General features: G+C 39.5%; 1 protein-coding gene and 1 long non-coding RNA gene across 11 annotated transcripts in view; one reads left to right on the forward strand and one right to left on the reverse strand.

Annotated features, from left to right (window-relative positions):
- Window positions 1-21155, forward strand: part of nrxn2b (neurexin 2b) — an 811982-nt gene that overhangs the window by 180919 nt on the left and 609908 nt on the right. The window lies entirely within an intron of this gene.
- On the reverse strand, window positions 7010-12011 carry LOC145548824 (uncharacterized). Its single transcript, XR_014084817.1, has 2 exons — window positions 9293-12011; window positions 7010-9045 (listed from the first exon to the last, which is right to left on the reverse strand). It is a non-coding gene; the product is annotated as an uncharacterized LOC145548824 (long non-coding RNA).

Raw genomic sequence — 21155 nt, forward strand, 5'->3', positions numbered from 1 at the left:
ATTTAACGCCTTTAAATTGGGCCACTGTCGCCTGAAAAATTCCTCCTCTTTCTGAAACTCCGCCTTCAGGAAGTCATCACTACATGGCTCCTCTATGTTGTGATGACAACGTTTTTTACCAGCGTTGCTCTGAGAAGTAGGAAACTGCAGCTCAGAGGAGGAGCTGCGTTCTCGAAGGCGGGGTTTGGTCCGCCCAGGCATTATGTACAGCAGAATGGTTGCCATGGACATTAAAGGATTTCTCAAACATGCATGCAAGAATCAAGGCAACACTCAAGGTATGTTCTTGATAATGGAATAACAATATAACAAAGTACAGCTCAAAAAGTTGATTTTACACTTTAAGAGCCGTCTTGATAATCTGGGTGTCAGAAGTGTGAAATTGGGACAAAAGTGTAAATGAGACATCAGCCAGGCACTTTTTGGATACATTTAAAAAGTCTGGGGCCTGAGCATCAAAACTCAGAGATGCCCTATATACACCACACATAATCCATGCTGCTACTAAGTTGACTAAAAATATTGCAACGATAAATCATAAATTACATTTCTCTATCTCTTAAAATGTGGTATTTATCTCCACAGGCAGAAACGAGTCTGTCTCATTCTAATGCTGCCAACCTTCACTGTTTTCAATGCCTTCATTAATCCGTAAGGCACTATGTCCGCTAGAGGGCAGGTCTGAGTTAGCTTCTTAAATCTGAGGCACATTTTCAACGATGGCAAGGATGAAGAAAAAATCTAAGTATTGTACATTATCCTAGATAATGTTCAATATTTGCATTATCTCTTTTGTAAATATAGATAAACTTTACATTACATCAGATGTATGACATCAGATGTATGACATCAGAATGTCATACATCATGACATTCTGATGGAGAAGTTCTATTTTTTTATTCTTTTCATTTCTTTGCTAGTTGCACATCAGCTGTACTGTGCCACACTGCCCCTACAATTACCAATTTCTGTCTGAATATGCCTACAATTACCAATTTCTGTCTGAATATGCCTACAATTACCAATTTCTGTCTGAATATGTATCCACAAACGCCCAGATTGACTAAAATAGCACAACAAATGAACACGGAACGCATCTGTGTGTTTACCAATAATTCACCAAGTCAGAATAAACTTTTGGCAAAATTATTTTTATCTGACTACCACACACCAAACAATTGAGGCAAAAATGTTTTAGATTTTTTTTGTCATAAGTTTCTCGTTTAAAATAAGATGCGAAACTCATTAAAACGAGAGCTTCTCGTTATACCAAGATGAGTTTTATGTCATTTTATAAAGATAAGCTATAAAAACAACATAAACGAGCACAGAGGGGCTCGCTATGACTCTCCTCCTCACCCTGCTTCCTCTACGACATACAAATCCCCAGAGCTGTAGCTTTTTTACTGTTACGACCTTTAAAAGATGTTTTGGTTTTAATGAGATATAGACGCCGTCATAATGTGTTTTTAAAAATCTTGTTAAAAGAGGAACTTTTCTCAATTAAACGAGTTTTGCGTCTCCTCACAGCGAGAAAAGTTTCCTCGTTTAAATGAGACGCTCAGCCCGAATTTATTTCGGCGCTCAAGCAGTTAAACGCTTCCGTAGCTTTTGTGTGGCTTAGCAACTAAAAAAAGAAGGCATTCAATACTCTGAGCAGATGTTTTCTAAGCGTAATCCTGTTATCTTTATACTGCCTCTTTTTTTTCTTTTTTTCTTTTTTGTCTCGTTAACATTTCCATAAACCTTCCTCAGCTGAACTTTATCAGGTATGCATTCTGGGATCCACTCCAAACTCAGCCGCCTGTTCATCAAAGCCCACATGCTTAAAGAGAGAAAAGCACAAACTGCAAAAAAAAAAAAAAGAAAAGGAAAACACTAGAACAGCAGGAAATCTGACACCAGCATTTATCCATCGTGATTTCCCTCTAGCATTGCTCTAAATCCAACATGAGACATTCGTTGTCAGATTTTACACTTCAAGGTCAAATGCTTGATTTTATATATATATATATATACACACACACACCGTATTTTCCGCACTATAAGGCGCATAGAATAGAAGCTACAGTTTGGGTTGCCACCGTCCTGTATTGAATTGAACCGATACGGGACATGATTTGCTCCGTTCCCTACAAATGTGGATGTGTAATAATAAAGAAGTGTTCCCCTGGTACTTTATATAGTTGACTTCCCCACTCATGGTGTTGTGATATTGTGCCCAACTGCTTTCCGGGTAACACAGACCAACCGACACGCTGCCGCCGCAGTCTCTCTCTCTTCTCCCGCCCCCCGGCTTTAAATGTATAGGGGCTGGTCCCTTGGTAACCTTAGTCGAAGCACCCCAGATGAATGTCTAAAGCCACTTTGTTGACATAAAGAATGTCAACAAAACAATCCGACTGCAGTCGGCGAGGAGAGTCTTCCCTGACTGCGCCGGGGCATGGCCGGACAATGGTCACCCTTCTCTGTTCGCGCACAGCATGTTTGTGGAGAACTTGGTGCTAAAGGATCTGCAGACGACCTGATTATAGACGGTCGGTAGGTAGATAGGTCAGTCAAACTTGATTAACAAACCAGCGTTCTGACAACTATCCCAGCATGCACCGCGCGCTTCTTCTTCTACGGGCGAAAATGAAGTCAGCGGCTGCTTGCCGTAGTTGCTAGACCTGTTGTGGCTCAGTATTGATCCATATATAAGGCGCACCGGATTATAAGGCGCACTGTCGGCTTTTGAGGAAATTGAAGGTTGTTAGGTGTGCCTTATAGTACGGAAAATACGGTATATATAATATACACACACACACACATATATGTGTGTATACGTGTCTGGGCAGGAGGCAGGATCTAAAACTTTTATCAATAACTTTTTGAAAGATGGCAAAGAGAAGCTGGTACTGTGTAAAATAATGTAACACTTTATTTGAAGGGGTGTGCGTAAGACTGACATGACACTGTCATACACATGACATAACACCTGTCATGAACACAAAGAAGTCTTTATGAATGTTTGACAGTTGTTCTGAAGTGTCATTCGGTAAATAATGACACTTTTAATGTAAAGTTGTCCTAAAAGTTGCTTTAAAAGTCCATTAAAAGTGCCAACTTTGCATGATTTTGTAAATAATGACAATTTAATGCAAAGTTGGCATTTTTAATGGACTTTTAATGCAACTTTTAGAGCAACGACACTTCATGACAACTGTCAAACGTTCATAAAGACTTCTTTATGTTTATGACAGTGTCATGTCAGTCTTATGCACACCCCTTCAAATAAAGTGTTACCAATAATAAAACTACATTTTAGTAAAACATTTTTTGACTTTTTGATGAGAACTTTCAAAAATCACCTTTTGTAATTCCTTAGAACAGGAGTTCCAGACCTCTCAAACTTTTGGCAAAACTTTTGGCACTTACTAGCTCTGCTAGCTATGCTGGCTATGCTAGCTGTGCTAGCTTGAGGAGCAAAGCAGCTTGATAAATTGGACTGGCAGCCAATCAGAGAGATGCGCATGGCAATAAATTATTCCAGCTTACATTTTGTAATAAAGCTTTATAAACAAATTAGAATTTGTTAATAAAAAAAGGAGTAGAATATTTATTAGTTTACATTTTTTAATTGTTGCTTCTTTTTTTTTCATCTTCCCTCCAGCTTTCTGAGGCCTCCCATAATTCCCCCATTTTGAATAACACTGCCTTAGAAGATTAAATTAAATGACAGGATTAATATAACTTTGGAGTTTCATAAATGCAAAATAAACTTCACTGAGATTATCAGAGTCTCATAGTGTCAAGTAATTGGCATCAACTATGATTTAGTCTTATTTTTTTTGTGTGTATCAGGTTTGATAATAAATGTTAAACCTTTCTCCTTAGTGGACAAAAACATGTCAGATTGTAGAAACCTCATGTTGGCGATTTGTGTCAACCTCACCAGGGCAGCACACAGTTCAGCTCAGACTTGGTCTTCTCCTCTGGCCCACAGCAGCAGCTCAAAGCCATCATGGTCCAGCTGTTGGTCCAGACAGATGTCCTGCCGGGGCTGTAGGTGATGGGAAACCTCAGAGCAGGACGATCTGGTAATGGAGTCTGATCATCAAACTGGATCCTTCTCAGCTTCAGGGTGATGGGATGTGAAGCACTTTGACATAAGAGCCATAAGAATAGAACAGGGTCTTGCCTTTTGTTTTACCCCTAAGGCTTCTGGTTAGCCCCCTCCCCATCCTGACAAGTTCAAACATCACAGCAGAACGGCCTAATTCTGATCTATTTGCCCCTAAAGAATCTGATCTGTGCCTCTTTTTTGTGGTACTGAATTAGATGCGTAGCATTTCTCTGCGTCATGTCGCATTTAAACCATTTTTCATCATCAACGTGCGTCACAATCCTGCCCCAGAAGGAGTCGGACATGATTAATCCAGATTTAAACAATGGCTGAAAATTATAATAATCAAAATTATAAAATACATCTCATGACAGAAAAGTGCATCACGTCACAATCCCACCACTCTTGGTTCTGACTGCATATCCAAACAAGCTGCAGTCATTACTCTACAAAAGCAATGACTGCACTATTGGTTGTGCTTTCTTTTTATTAACGTCCTCCATGTGATGATGTCATGACAGTACTGTCAGAACTTTAAAATCGATCCATTGTTACCCCTGTAAACAGCGCGTTGCTAAGTTCTTCTTATGCGTAAACAGGTCGTCACTTTGGGGTCATTAACCGTTCACGCTGATTGTAGCCTTATTGGTCCAAAACACTAGAGTCAGTTTTCTGAACCACTTCCTAAATGCCCTCCAGAGTCCTGCTAATGATCCCGTTACTCGGCTCTGGTGTGTTGAAGCAGAGGAACATTTAAAAGTTGCAGGACACCGTCCCCTGAGGACTGGATTTGAAGAAAACTGCTCTAAACCAAAATGTATACTGCATTGTTCAAGGACAAACTTTTAATATTTTATTCAGAAAAGAGTTGGCATGAGAACTTTGCGATCGTGTGGCAGTGTGGACACAAGAGTTCTCCTACGAGAAAGTTGTTCAGACATGATCTTTGTAGTCCTTGTGGGGACTGGACCTTGATCATGTCTGTTTCTCACCTCATCTTTAAACTCGACCAAAATACAAAAATGGCTTTAAATGTAATGGCAACAAACGGCTGCAAACTGAGCAGACCTTCCCACATGATCTGTCAACAGTGCAGCGGCATAAAATGAATCTCAATTCTGCTGCTAAAGCTGCTTCGTCATATTTTTAAAAAAGTCTTTAGTTTCTATGTTAGACTCCATACGCTGGTAACACAAGTCCAATAAAAATCTATGGACATTAAATTTTGAGATGAAATTGCCATGGTGAACCATCTCACCAAACACTTTATTCAATTTTAAAATGGTTTTTACTGCTATCAGGTGAATGAGTCAACTCTACATACCAATGCCCTCCCTACACGCAACTCTCACTTCTATTTTGAACTGCTGCGGGTGCGTGGGGTGTTTGGGGAGTTGGATCCTAAAAGATCCACTGGTTCGGATGCTCGGGATCAGAGGTTTCCAGGCCTGGACCTTGTCTGTTACTACCCAATAGTAAGTCCCGCCCACTCCTCACAACTCTTTGGACTCACTACGGCCCAGTTCTCTGTCTAACAGGTCCGGAAAATCCCCAGAAACTCGGGTCTTACCCTAGCGATAGTTTGTGGAGAATAATCTGTTTAAACTGGGGTCGGAAAGGACTCGTCTAGCTCTGACTACCTTCGATCCAAAAGTTATGACCTTTTACAGTTGAGGAGCAATCCGCTGAGTAGCACTCACAGCGACATAACCCCTACAACCACTCCTGTTAACGGTAGCTCCCTTCCTAAAATAACGGCACTTGTTAACGGCTAGATTAAATTTAGTGACTTAGATTTAAGTCCCAAGGTCATTATTTTAGTTTTGGCTAAAAGCAACCTATAAAACATTCCTACTTTTTCCTCCCAGAATCAAACTTCATAGCTATTTCACAACCATCAAAGAACTTTAAGGTGACTCATTAATTGAATGTCCACAACATCTTTTAGATTTTCTTAATGCTAATTATTTTATTAGTAAGGCAATTTTGCAAGGGTCAGTACAGCTTAATTCAGTAGCAGAAATAATCAAATAAGTAAAATCAATAATCTAGCCTATCTTTCCCTAATGCTGACACTGAGAACTAAAAAAGGGAAACTTTGAGAGAGACGGACAGAGTTTGGCATTTTGAACCCCAGAACTGGCCTGATGATGAAGAAGGTGTTGCAGCAGCAGGAGGTTCCCAGTACAGGAAGAGTACTGACTTAGAGCGGCAGGTCTCAGGCCTCAGGGTGACTTCCTCATGCGCGTAGCGGTCCTCAGCTTCTTGTCTTGCAGCTCTGTAGCTCCTTTCTACCCGTCTCACGATCTTTCTGGTCCCACGGAAGGAACACACCAGTTCTTCCTCTTTGCCTTTGTTCTTTGCCTTTGTCTTTATCTTCATCTTTGCCTTGGTCTTTTTCTTTGGGGGTCTGAACCCAGCTGATGAGAGAAGTGCGATTTGAAGCCACATGTTGCGGGGCTAACGGGTTGGTCCCCATGTGCAGAACAGTCTTCGGTTCTGTGGCCCCGGCTCTTCTTCAGCTGCAGAGTTCTTTGTCCATCTCCGTCTTGGCTCGAAGCTGCCTGAAGGATCCAACCAACGATTCCTCTGTTGCACCCACCTTATAAAGGGTTTATCCACCTTTTGGTGCGTTTGCATTGGCTGGCTTTGTTGCTGTGCCTGTCTCATTGGCTGACTGCTTGGACAGATGATCTCATCTCCATCACCCTGGAGACCTTATGACCGGATCTCTGTTCTAATGTCCCCAAGTTGCTCAATAGTTCCTCCTACCTCTGTTTCCTGCCCAACCTTTTCTTAGGCAAGTTGAAGTTTAGCAATAAGGCTTTATCTTCTCCGTTCTCCTATCAGTTCCTATTTTTGCCCTGTCCTTCCACCTACCATCTACCTCCTACACAACATCAGTGACCTTTAATTACAGTTACAACATTTTACACCTTTTCAAGTTCAATGTCAAAATCACATTTATAACCTTTTAGTTTATCTGATTCAACATTCATTTATAATGTTATAATAACCATAACTTATTAGTTACTCTTATTATAATCATAATGTGAGTTATTACAGACACTTCTGACAAGAAACCAATAATAATCCATTATTCTAATTATCTGATATCATGTTACAGTTACTTGTTTCACCTTTAAGTACTTCCACAAGTGTAAGAGTAAGTGTAAATATTCTTATAATCAAATCAACATCAACCACTGGTTAAACCAATATTAATTATTGCCATAATTATAAGTCATTATTTTAAGTATTTTACTGTGGGTTTTATCCAATTTCTCAAAATGTTTAGATTTTATTCTTTAAAAACCTTTAATGCTTTAAAATAAGGAATGGTCTGAATTATTTTTAGACTGATGCAAGAAATAAACTTCCGCTTTTCTTCAGGAAACCAGCTTCCTGTTTCATGACTCTCTTTCTGCCTGACTTTGATTTTTTATGATTAAATATAAAAAAGTAGAATTAAAGCAAAGTTTGCAGGACACAATAACAACACACACAACCAGATTCATTTTATTACCGTCTGACTCTACTGTTGGGTCTTGATGTCACCTATGTCATTAATTTTAAGGTAATTTTATTTATTATTACTATTAAACTAAAATCTCCAGCATGGGGAAGTGGGATGAGCTCGACTTTTCTCGACACCCCCTCCGCGAGGTCAGACCTTTCACATGCTGGGAACCCAACATCCTCTTGCAGGTCTGCGTCCTCATCCCCTGGAAAGAGAAGATGGTCGTCTGGGATGTGAAGATCCTCCATCGTCACCAAGGCCACAGCAGTCTGGGATGTGAAGATGCAGATCCTCAGTCGTCACCAAGGCCTCAGCAGCCTGGGATGTGAAGATGCAGATTCTCAGTTGTCACCAAGGGCTCAGCAGTCTGGGATGTGAAGATGCAGATCCTCAGTCATCACCAAGGCCACAGCAGTCTTCAAACTCCACTGCTCTTTGACACCCCCTCCTTGGAGTTTTGATGTCTCTCAGGAAGTGACGAATGTTGAAGAGAACCCAGGTCGCTCTGATCCTTTAATAGTGACAAAAAATCCTCAGCTGAATGAAGCGTTGGTTCTTCAGGATGTGGAAGATTCCTTAGGGACAGGTTGATGGGCAAAAAGCCTCAATAAAAAAAAAACAAAACTCTGGGTGTTCAGTAGAGTAAAACAAAAAGCATAAGCAGCATGACGCTTTATCCATAATCATAATCCTTTTCCATCGCTGGGGTCGTTAAAGGGTTACTGGAGTTGTCGGAGGCAACAGGACTCTGTCAGGCAGGACTCTGTGAAGTCCACAGGTTGCTTCCAGGTGTTGGGTGTGATTTCAACACTTTGTTGCAGGATTGATCTTTGTGGTTGTCTATGACGTCACTCCTTCCTCATGACTTCAGTCCCTTTTCCAGTTTAATCCATCCTTTTGTGACAGGAGTTCTTCTTTAGCATAATCCAATTTCTTCAGGGCCCTCCTAGTCCTAAGCCTTGAAGTTGTTCTTTGAATGGCAATCATCCTGTAATAGTAGCCAGTCTAACACAGGATGGCATGATGCTTGATTCTTGCAATGTTCTGGTTCGCTTTAGCTAAGAACTGGCTTGAACACTGACCTCGTGGACCCCTTTCTTCATAAGTAATACTTTTTTACAGTGCAGTACTTGCTTCACAAAATTCATTCCATTGAATTTCAACTTGATCACCGTGACTACAGGCCGATCTTGATCTTTAATCCAAACTTTCTGTCCTGTTTTCAATGACACTGTAAACTGCAACTTCCCCTTTCCCTCTCTGGGCAAAAAGGAGAAGTGCCTTCGCCTTCCGGCTTTCTGTGACGTGAACGGAGTTCCTCTGCAGGGGAAGACCTGCTCTTTTTCAGCTGTCACTGTTACACCATGTCCATCAGCACCAAGAGGTACTCCTCACCTCTCTTTTCTGTTATCCATGGGGCCTGCTACATTCATGCAGATTGAACCCCCGGGTAATGTGCTCTTGATGAACAACCCTTCCAACCGCTGCCCTCGGCGGCCTGCGTTGTATTGTCCACATACCTCACAGCCCCGTAGCACGCGTTGGACTTGTTTCACTGGGATCCAAAGCTCATGCTCATCCAGCTCCTTACGGGTGGGTCGTACGCCTGCATGTCCAAGGGCTTCATGCACGCTCCGCACGACCTCATCCACGTACTCTTCTGGGACCTCCCGTCCTCTGGGAGTATTGTCCCACTTCTCGGCTCCGACAAAGACAATTTTTCTCTGTTGGACATAACAGTCCACTTCGTCATTTCCACGCCAATGAGCTCCCTCATGCGTGTGCTCAGATGCTCGACCTTGAGCTCCAGATGCATTTCACCACTTCCTTGTGAAATTACTTACATCTTCTGGACGTACGACCTTGCGTCGTACTCCTCGGTCTCTTTGTCTCCGAGTCGCCTATCCCCCAAAGCCTCTCAGGGTACCTTAGAGCAGGGATGGGTCTAGGCTAGGTTGGCTACTGGCTTCCCTTCTTGATGCAGCTGTTCATCTTAAGCGGAAGCTTTTCCCTCGCCTGCACGCTGTACAGTTACTGCAAGGGTCGCGGCTGATAAGCCTCATCAGTCGCTCCCAACTCTATTTCCTAAGAGCTGGTCTCCCAAGTGAGCTATTCAGACCCTCTCGTCTGTTTTTACTGACTTGGTCAAAGTAAGGCCCTCCTACTCATTAGGGTCGGGCCCACCCAGGGACGCCATGTCTGTTACTACCCAATAGTAAGTCCCGCCCACTCCTCACAACTCTTTGGACTCACTACGGCCCAGTTCTCTGTCTAACAGGTCCGGAAAATCCCCAGAAACTCGGGTCTTACCCTAGCGATAGTTTGTGGAGAATAATCTGTTTAAACTGGGGTCGGAAAGGACTCGTCTAGCTCTGACTACCTTCGATCCAAAAGTTATGACCTTTTACAGTTGAGGAGCAATCCGCTGAGTAGCACTCACAGCGACATAACCCCTACAACCACTCCTGTTAACGGTAGCTCCCTTCCTAAAATAACGGCACTTGTTAACGGCTAGATTAAATTTAGTGACTTAGATTTAAGTCCCAAGGTCATTATTTTAGTTTTGGCTAAAAGCAACCTATAAAACATTCCTACTTTTTCCTCCCAGAATCAAACTTCATAGCTATTTCACAACCATCAAAGAACTTTAAGGTGACTCATTAATTGAATGTCCACAACATCTTTTAGATTTTCTTAATGCTAATTATTTTATTAGTAAGGCAATTTTGCAAGGGTCAGTACAGCTTAATTCAGTAGCAGAAATAATCAAATAAGTAAAATCAATAATCTAGCCTATCTTTCCCTAATGCTGACACTGAGAACTAAAAAAGGGAAACTTTGAGAGAGACGGACAGAGTTTGGCATTTTGAACCCCAGAACTGGCCTGATGATGAAGAAGGTGTTGCAGCAGCAGGAGGTTCCCAGTACAGGAAGAGTACTGACTTAGAGCGGCAGGTCTCAGGCCTCAGGGTGACTTCCTCATGCGCGTAGCGGTCCTCAGCTTCTTGTCTTGCAGCTCTGTAGCTCCTTTCTACCCGTCTCACGATCTTTCTGGTCCCACGGAAGGAACACACCAGTTCTTCCTCTTTGCCTTTGTTCTTTGCCTTTGTCTTTATCTTCATCTTTGCCTTGTTCGTTGGGGGTCTGAACCCAGCTGATGAGAGAAGTGCGATTTGAAGCCACATGTTGCGGGGCTAACGGGTTGGTCCCCATGTGCAGAACAGTCTTCGGTTCTGTGGCCCCGGCTCTTCTTCAGCTGCAGAGTTCTTTGTCCATCTCCGTCTTGGCTCGAAGCTGCCTGAAGGATCCAACCAACGATTCCTCTGTTGCACCCACCTTATAAAGGGTTTATCCACCTTTTGGTGCGTTTGCATTGGCTGGCTTTGTTGCTGTGCCTGTCTCATTGGCTGACTGCTTGGACAGATGATCTCATCTCCATCACCCTGGAGACCTTATGACCGGATCTCTGTTCTAATGTCCCCAAGTTGCTCAATAGTTCCTCCTACCTCTGTTTCCTGCCCAACCTTTTCTTAGGCAAGTTGAAGTTTAGCAATAAGGCTTTATCTTCTCCGTTCTCCTATCAGTTCCTATTTTTGCCCTGTCCTTCCACCTACCATCTACCTCCTACACAACATCAGTGACCTTTAATTACAGTTACAACATTTTACACCTTTTCAAGTTCAATGTCAAAATCACATTTATAACCTTTTAGTTTATCTGATTCAACATTCATTTATAATGTTATAATAACCATAACTTATTAGTTACTCTTATTATAATCATAATGTGAGTTATTACAGACACTTCTGACAAGAAACCAATAATAATCCATTATTCTAATTATCTGATATCATGTTACAGTTACTTGTTTCACCTTTAAGTACTTCCACAAGTGTAAGAGTAAGTGTAAATATTCTTATAATCAAATCAACATCAACCACTGGTTAAACCAATATTAATTATTGCCATAATTATAAGTCATTATTTTAAGTATTTTACTGTGGGTTTTATCCAATTTCTCAAAATGTTTAGATTTTATTCTTTAAAAACCTTTAATGCTTTAAAATAAGGAATGGTCTGAATTATTTTTAGACTGATGCAAGAAATAAACTTCCGCTTTTCTTCAGGAAACCAGCTTCCTGTTTCATGACTCTCTTTCTGCCTGACTTTGATTTTTTATGATTAAATATAAAAAAGTAGAATTAAAGCAAAGTTTGCAGGACACAATAACAACACACACAACCAGATTCATTTTATTACCGTCTGACTCTACTGTTGGGTCTTGATGTCACCTATGTCATTAATTTTAAGGTAATTTTATTTATTATTACTATTAAACTAAAATCTCCAGCATGGGGAAGTGGGATGAGCTCGACTTTTCTCGACAACCTCAAGATCTAGTGTCCTGCAGGATTTAGATGCATCACCATCAAATCAAATGATTGAATTGGCTCTTCAGCAAACCATCAAGCTTGGGAAAAGTCTGATAATAAGTGATTTATTTGATTCAGCTGTGATGGAGCAGGAATGTATCCAAAACCTGCGGGACAGTAGATCTCAAGGACCAGGGTTGAAGACCTCTGGTCTAGATGCTTTCTTTCTGAGGTTAGCAGTAAATGACATCACACCTGCCACTAATCTATTTAACCCTCCCTACAAACTTGTAACTTCCCCATGATTGGAAATCCGTGGCTGTCAACCCTCGTTTTAGTGATATGACATATTAAACAATATAGACACAGGCATGCCTCTATACCACTTACAAAATTAGAATATTACAATAGTGTTAGCCCTATGCAGTCTGGCTTCAGAGCCAGGCGTTGGCTGCATTGTAGAAATACCCAAAGCAGTGGTGTTAAGGGTTCAACATGTTTAACGTGTTAGAGGTCACCCTGGGTCAACACACCTGAGTCATTTGGTTCATTGCCAGATCTCTATGGAGATGTCTGATCAAGGACATATCCTAAATCTTGAAGGACTGGAGTTGGACACTCCTGACCTAAATGAGCCTGCTTAAAATAATTGTTCTTTTAAAGAAATGCACAGTGTGGTTTAATGTTACACCTTTGGTCATTGGAGACTTTCACTGTCCAGTCTGACCCTATGATGCTGACTTTGAGCGTTCCTCAGGGATCTATGCCAGGTCAACCCAATCTGAAATTTTAATTATTTCTATGCTGATAACACTGTTCTGTACGCTCTAGTCAAATCCTTACAGTTGCATTGAGTTTCTTACAATGCAGTTTTCAACATGTCTTCTCCAATCTTTTATGAAACAAACGTCAAACCAGACAAATGATTTTTAACCGTCACTGTCCTCTTAATGTCCACTCTGAATTAAGGCTGTAGTGATACAATAATCTCACGATACACAATATTCTGCTCACGATACGGTATATATTGCGATATTCAGCAAACGATACAATTTAATACAGTTTTGTGATTTTCTGAAAGATTTTAGAGGGACAGAGTGATTTTGGTGACATTTTGTGACTGTTATAGAGTTGGATTGAACTAATTTAACTGAAAACTGATTAAAAGCACCAACTATACAATACCTGGCTCTGGTTGGACACAGCCTTAAAGTCGACAGCTGGACAAAATGAATCAAAGAAGTGGTGAGAAAACATGTTTCTTTTAATTGAAACAGTGCAAACTGTAGCTTACATGCATTTGTAAAGTAAAGTGCACCAAGTACAGTACCTGCTCTGAATAGTTTGATACCTTTTTAACCTTGACACTTAACATCTGAAGGAATCACTCTAAGCCTGGTGACTGAATCACTCTCCTGGTTCGCCAGGAGAGTGATTCGGTCATCAGGCTTAGCGGTGAGTGAGCAAGGTGACAGTTGGATATTACAACACTTCCGGATGAATATCGATTTTTCTCTAGGAAAGAAAATATTGATATACATCGCAAAATCGATATTATTACACAGCCCTACTCTGAATGATACAGCAATAAAAAACCTATCAGTTCATAAAAATACCTAGTTACTGTCCTTTGACACTCGCATTAATTCAGTACTTTGTAAAATCCCATCAAAATAATTTTTTTTTAATTGTCAATATTTTTCACTCTTACCCTACACAACGGTAAAACCGTCTGTTTTAGATTATAGTGACAATATCCACAGGACTCGGATGTTATACTGCAGTCTGTTTTGCCTCAGGTGGTCTCACTGTAATCTGCACTCGCCTGTCAGCCGGCCATCACTCCGTTCCCACAGGACGCTGCATTTTATTTCAGTTTATTTATAAACTGAAACACACTTCTCAACCTTCCCAGTAATCGCTGCAGTTTTCTCAACCTTCCCAGTAATCGCTGCAGTTTTTGCCCCAGTAACTTTAAACTCATTCCAAAAGTTTGTCAGCTGACCCTAACCACTGGAATGAGTTGGAGAAAAATGTAAAAAAAAAAAAAAAACCAAAAAAAAAAAAAACAGAAGTAATTCTCTTCCATTTGGTAAATAAAGATTTTTTTTTTAACTGAGTTTATTCTAACTATACAAAGTACGAGATTAAAATGTATTTTAGATGGAGATGCAGTCAGGGCATGAAGAGAAGCAGGAATGTAACATTTCAGATCATTTAATTTAATTGGTCTGACTTTAGATTTTCCAAATCCAGTTTCTATATAAAGCATTTTAAAATTAGCAGGTTTGCCAAAGTGCTGTACAAACAAAACACTGATCTCTAACAGATATTTAAAAACTGAAAAGAAAAAATTCACTATAATGCTTAAACAGATTCTGGGTTTTATTTTAGAGAAATTCTAATTGACTTTCACCCAAAATTTCTAATTTGTCTTCTTTTCTAAAGCAATTGACTAAATTATGTATTTATTTATATATTCATTTTATTTTTGTAGTTATTTCATCCTAAAAAATAAAATAAATATTAAGAATTAGACTATTTCAAATCTGGGCTCTTCAGGTGACAACAAGTACATTTCATCTTGTTCACTTTGGCTTGTTGCAAACAGACACTGAATTTCATGGCAGTCGACCTATTAAAGATATTTAAACTCAGAAAAATGTTCAGGTGTTCAGAACTTATTTTCCCAGCTTACAGTGGGAAGCTGGGAAAGTGAACGAGTTCATTCTTCGGTGAACTGAACTATTTTTTTTTTATTTTATTTATTTTTTATTAACTGGGGCGTTTCTGTAAATTTGACCTTTCGGCTGAACAACACAGCTTGGCCAAACAACCGACGGGAGAAATGAAATCAATACAGTGCTCCTCCGTGTTTAAAGACAATATTTCAACAACATTGTTAGTTTGGCCTGAGGATTTAGAGATTATTAAATTTTTCATAAATCTCTGTGTCGTAAAAGTAAAATTATAAAATAGGTCTTGGTCAGTTCTATAAATCTCACTGTATGCTGCCACATAATCAGGCCAGCAGAATCAATATCAGCTGTCCTTCACAGACCGAAGAAGGACAAACCCTGGGCTTTGGTTCCGATCTTCCTGAAGTCTGATCCTTATCTCCCCGTCTATAAAAAAAAAATGTTTCCAGACTAACACACTGCGGCTGCACTCTTTCACATAAGCATGTCACATTTAACTTTAAAAATGTTCTCTTCAGTCTAAGCTAACATGTGACACTGTCGCACATTGTTCTCAAGTGAAACACTTTCGAATATAAAAGCAATAAAAAAAAAATTATCTGAAGAGAAACTTTCACATCCATCATGGACATGATTATTATACTAGAAGTAGTTTGCAAGTGACATCCATGAACTATTGTTTATTAACTTTTTTTACCCCGATAATCTAGTAAGTAAGATTCAATTACTTACTAATTTAATAATGGGGGTCCATCTGAAAATATTGAGTTTCTGGGGTAGGTGTTTATTAGTTTCTTTCTTCTTCCTACTCCTTTTTGAGCATATTAAGATTATTGTACAAACATGTCTTCTGCATTCCTTGTTCATGTGTGATTTTATGTTTCTATCATATTCGAAATAAATAAACATTTTCAGCTCAACATGTTCACATTTTGAGATGTTTTAAAGGGGCAGTGTTAAGTAAAATCTACTAATGTTGTTCCCTCATCAGAAACACACCTGGAGTGTCACCTTGATTCTTTCATGCATGTTTTAGAAATGCTTTAATCTCCCATGGCAGCCATTCGGCTGTGCAAAACGCCTAGGTGGCTCTAGCTCCGCCTTTGAGGCAAAGCTCCTCCTCTGAGCTGCAGTTTCCAAGCTTCTGCCTCACAGAACAGCTCCCCCACCCCCGGCTCAGCAATTAGCTGGCTAGTTTGCTAATTGCAGACTAGCCAGCAACAATTGGCAAACACCTAATTATGGAACTGATCAGCCGAGCTCTTTATAGGAGCTACTTCTCAGTGAAACGCTGCTAAAAAAAATGTTGTCAAAGGGTTAATAGAGGAGCCATGTTGTGATGGCTTCTTGTAGGCTAGCGGTTCTCAACGTGGGCGGTATCGCCCCCCCAGGGGGCGTTCAGAGGACGGCAAGGGGCGCTGGCGGACATTTTTACAAAGGGGGGCGCTGGGATGCCTTTGGGGGGCGTTTGGTCGAAGGTAAACTTTACACCTTAAATGCACAACAATACCAGTTTAGACTTTGAGCAACTTGGTAAAACTGTATTGTGTAACATTAAATCATGCTTGGCTGCAACTCTATCGATGGCAGCTCTTCTTCTATTCAGTGTTTGTTAGCTTTTGTTAGCTTCTTGGCGCAGCTCCGTTCTCCTGCTACTGGTAGCTAAAATCACGATACACTCACTGTGTATCCCTCTGAAAAATGAACCCATTTAAAGAAAGAAATCAAGAAATCCCTCCATGGGTGATACCACGATAGAGAGCGTTCATTTTACAGTGTTAACACCGGTGCTGTAAGTGGTCCGGTATGAAACGGGGGTGATAGAACAACACAGCACTTTTAAATTTCAATAATCAGAATGCAGAAATTGTTTCTGTTGTTTTAAAAGGTTTATGTCAGTCTGCCTTTTCCCCATCGATACGCTTCCCGACCGCCCTGCACCTTAGGGAGTTAAAAAAAAAAAAAAAAAAAAAACGCGCACATTGCGCAAAACTCTGAAACAGGAGAAGTGGGACATAAAACGGAGAGACAAACTAGATGTGAATTATGGCATAAAAACAGAGAATCCGACGCTGAACAGTGAAAAAATTCAACACATGATGTGAAACACATCATGACGATTAGGCGATGAGTGAAGATTATTTGTCTTATATTATTCGTCTCATAATGGATTAATGATAAAATAAATGTAGCTACAGGACAGATACTAAAGTGGACATAGCCATAAACCAAGAGAGGATAAAACTAATCAAAGGAAACTAAAAGGAAATGAATGAAGAACAAAATGCAATTTCTATTCCCATGACTTTTTTGTTCTCTGGGAAATTATTTTTGCTGATAAATACAAAAACAAGCATAAAAATCAAAACATCTGCAATAGTAATAGTAATATTAATGATAAAATAATGGTCAGTGCAAAGTAGCCTGCAAATTCTTTGGTGGGGGGCGGTGAGGGACCTGAATGAAGGCTAGGGGGGCGTTGGTCCAAAAAAGGTTGAGAAACACTGCTGTAGACGGAGTTTTGGAAAGAGCAGGGATTTTTAAAGTGACAGAGACATGATTTTAAGACAGTAAAATCTCTTAAGCCATATTTGATACACATAGCATTTTTTAACAAGGTAGTTACTTGATTGTGCTATAAAATTGCACTATATGACTGGAAAACACAGAATACTGCTCCTTTAAAAACCTCCTCAACCCAATTTTAAGTCATTACCTGCAGTAGTTGAAAGTGATTCATCGACTGCTTTGACCAACACAACAAATACAACATCAAGGTTCCAACCTTTTTGATTTTAGCTTTTCGTATTGTTGGATTCAGTCTTCTATCACTTGATCAATGCAACATTGCTGCCACTTCAGTGGAGAAAAAATACTCATCACTGTGAAACAACAAAAACATTAGATAAAACAGAATGCTGCCTGTCCATTCTTTGTGTTTAGGATCTTCTGCACTTTAAAGTGCTTTGGGACATGATTTCCAACGGTTTTGCACACCTGAAATGCTGCCAATTTTATTCCAACATTACTTACATGTTGTTGCTGTTTTTGTCTTTTGTTGTTCTAAAAACCAGGAAAAAATAAGCCAAATATTTTTTTCTGTAATTGTTTGTGAATTTCAGCTGGAAGAAGCCCGAAAGTGTTGGAGTCAAAATCTCTATTACACATTTGTTTACTAATTCAGCATTTTTAGAGAAGCCTCACAATAATAGTAACACCTTGGCTAAGCAAAAAAACTAACCTTGTTTGTTTTAAATGAACCTTAAATTATACCTGATTTATAAAGTGAATTAAGGTAATTATTGCATGGAGTTGCATAATGAAAAGTTTTTTGTATTTATATGAAACAATGTCACATTTCTAAGTAATTTCATTAATTACCAAAGTGTAAAAACCAGCCTGAAGGCAATCAGCTACCACAACCTTCAAAATAAATTGGATGCTTTAAACAAAATAAATGTTTATGATTTAAGAACTTTCTTTTAAATCTGAAAATCTTGGAACTTGACAGAACCTTGAAATAGTTTTCCTTATACTCAAAACCTTTCATTTAGTCGAAGAATTTATTGAAAAGGGACCCAAATGCAGAGCAGATCTGTTGTGAGACAAAATATTTTATAAAAATAAAATATTCTGAACATATCATAGTACAGGTATTGGAATATAAGAAAATAAGACTAAGGCTTTGTACACAAGTAGCCAGTTCGGCTACAAATATCTCCACATCATTTAAAGAAAAAAAAGACATGAACTTGCACAAATTCCCCCCTGAACGTTGTTTTAAACATGCCAAACCCTTAGGGGGCAGCGTAGCCCCAGTGATGGCATAGTTACTTTGAAAAGTGTCTTTGATCGGATTACCGATTACTCCCTGAAAAAGTAACGTAGTTAGATTACTGATTACTTAATTTGGAAACTAAATTACATTAAAAGTATTTTTTTAGCTACTTTCAGAAGCTGTTGACAATAATGTTCCGCCACCTGTGAAAATTACATTTAGCTTTGCTGATACTTAGTTGCAAGTTATTTTATGATGGCAACATGCGTCTCCTCTAAGGTTGAACTGAAGAGGAGATTGTTTAATGGTTACAAAAGTAAAAAAAAAAAAACCTTAAGTAACTTTTGCGTGTTTTTGTGTGTTCCACTATTAGTAGGATTTTAGACCCCACGCCCCCAAACCCCTTTCTTTCCCTCCCCCAGCCTCCAGATTCTGTGTTACGGCCCTGTGTTTGCTGTCACAGCCCAGCTCACAGGGCTTCTCCTGCGGTTCCACAACTCTGATGTCCCGCTGCACAGATTTGTGACACTTATCTTAATGTTATTATATTATAATAGCGTTTAGTTGCACAACTTTATGGACTCGTTCATTCGTGGTTGTTTTCACGTTTATTGCGCTGTTCATATTAGTCTCGATGTTTACAGTTTTCTGGAGCGTAACACGAAGCTCGACGTCAGTCACAGGTAATATATTAACTTGACTTTAACAAAGACACAGCAGGACGGATCATCGGGGAAATGATGGCCAGGGAGAGTCTGACTAAAACTATCTGGATGTCAGACAAATTCTGGCCCTTATTATGCGTGTCTGCTTATTTAAAAATCCAAATTAGCAAGTTCATGTTCAAAAACGAGCCCAAAAGACCGCAGCCTGTGGCTCAGTAAATTTGCAAGCGAGTTTGGAAGAAAACAAGCTCAAAACTGTTTTAATAATTGTACTTGGCAATAGAAACTCAAAATAGTTACTCTTTTTCCAGCAACATCTCTCTCCTTCCTCCATTGTTTACATTTCTGTCATGGCGGTCAGTGGACGCTTAAAGGAAATAAAATGACATTACAAAAGAAAATAGTAAATCACAGTGATTTGGGTAAGTAACTTTAATCTAATTACTGGATTTGAAATAGTAAAGTGTTTGATTACTCCTTACTCAAAAAAGTGGTCCGACGTCAGAAACGCAAAGCTAAACCACTGTCAGCCAATCAGATTGCGTCAACACAACTGCAACTTCCTGTTAGGAATTAGACATGGCACTAGGAGCTTTGTTTGCTGGACAGATATGGAGTTTGAACTGCTTTTAAATAGCATATCAGATTACAGAGTTAATAAAACACAAGACCATATCAGTTGGAACTTGTCAAAGAAAGTATGTGAAAGTCTCCTGAACTGATACTATTCACTAATGTAAATCATATTATGGGATAAAACCCTGAATTTACAAGATACAAATTAGCAGAAAAATGTTTTTTTTTTTTTATTATTTCCACAGCGGTATCAGTGAAATGTCAGACATGTGATCAATGTCCAGATTAGTTTTCAGAAAAATTAAACTAAAAATGACGTGTAAACATGGATGTTCATGGTTTGATATATATTTACACACCTTAAATTGAGTTTCTGTAGAATGTATCATTGTAATTAAAGGGACAATAAATCATTCATATTGCTATAACTACAGTAATACAGGTAGAATGCCTTGGCCTTTTTTTTTTTGTTGGCTTAGCAATTTCTATGATGCAGACATAATGCTCTAAACAAGCTACCCTGAAGCCGTTTCAACCGTGGCAAAGTAATTAAGGGGCCTTAAATAAACCGTGGTTTACAATACAGTATAAAAAAAGAAAGTTAATAGATCTAAATTGAAAACATTTCCAGGCTCTTGGCTCTGGAATTGCACCTGCTTAGCCCGTGGACCATTTAATTTGCGTGTAAGAGATGTTCCCCCGCCGCGGCTAGCAGACATTCTTTTTTTTTTCTTTTTTTTGGTGAGGCTGGCCTGATGCGCACTCGTAATAAAATAAGCCGAGCCCTGAGAGAGAGTCTCTCGGCAGAGATCTCCTTGGAGATACTGAACAGAAAAAAAGTAGGGAATATCTAGTCTGATCTGTATCTGACCTCAAATGTAATAGACTAGGTCCAGGCTGAGATAGCCATCTCAGCCGGCGCTCACTAAGGGCAGGGTATGTCCTGTTTTCGTCTGAGCTATGCAAAACACACACACACACACACACACACACAGTGGACTGGTGGGAAATGAAGCAGATTTTGTGCTTCATGCTGTCTGTTTTTAGACGGTAACTAAAGGTTGATATCTGAAACAGGAAGTTCTTGAAGTTTGGAGTTTTATATGATTTTCTGTTGGCTACCATCAGACACAATCAAAGATGAAAGTGGCATTTCAGTAAAAAGAGACCAAGACAACCCAAGAATACTTCTTTCTTTCAGTTTGACAACACAAAGGTCCTGCAGGAAACCTTGACCCCATGATATGGGGTCTCATAAAAATTAGTCAAATGCATAACAATAATAACGTGCTCTCAGAAAATTAAAAACTAAAAAAAACCTCACATATGCCATTTTAAATAATCAGACCCCATTTTCTTTGTCATCATCCCAATCTTTTAAAGATGAAATTATAAATAAATGATTCAATTTAAAGAGTGTAAGTTGAAATCACCACATT

This window comes from Poecilia reticulata, chromosome 18 (genome assembly GCF_904066995.2).
Source record: "Poecilia reticulata chromosome 18, P_reticulata-male-v2, whole genome shotgun sequence".
NCBI classification, from domain to species: Eukaryota; Metazoa; Chordata; class Actinopteri; order Cyprinodontiformes; family Poeciliidae; genus Poecilia; species Poecilia reticulata.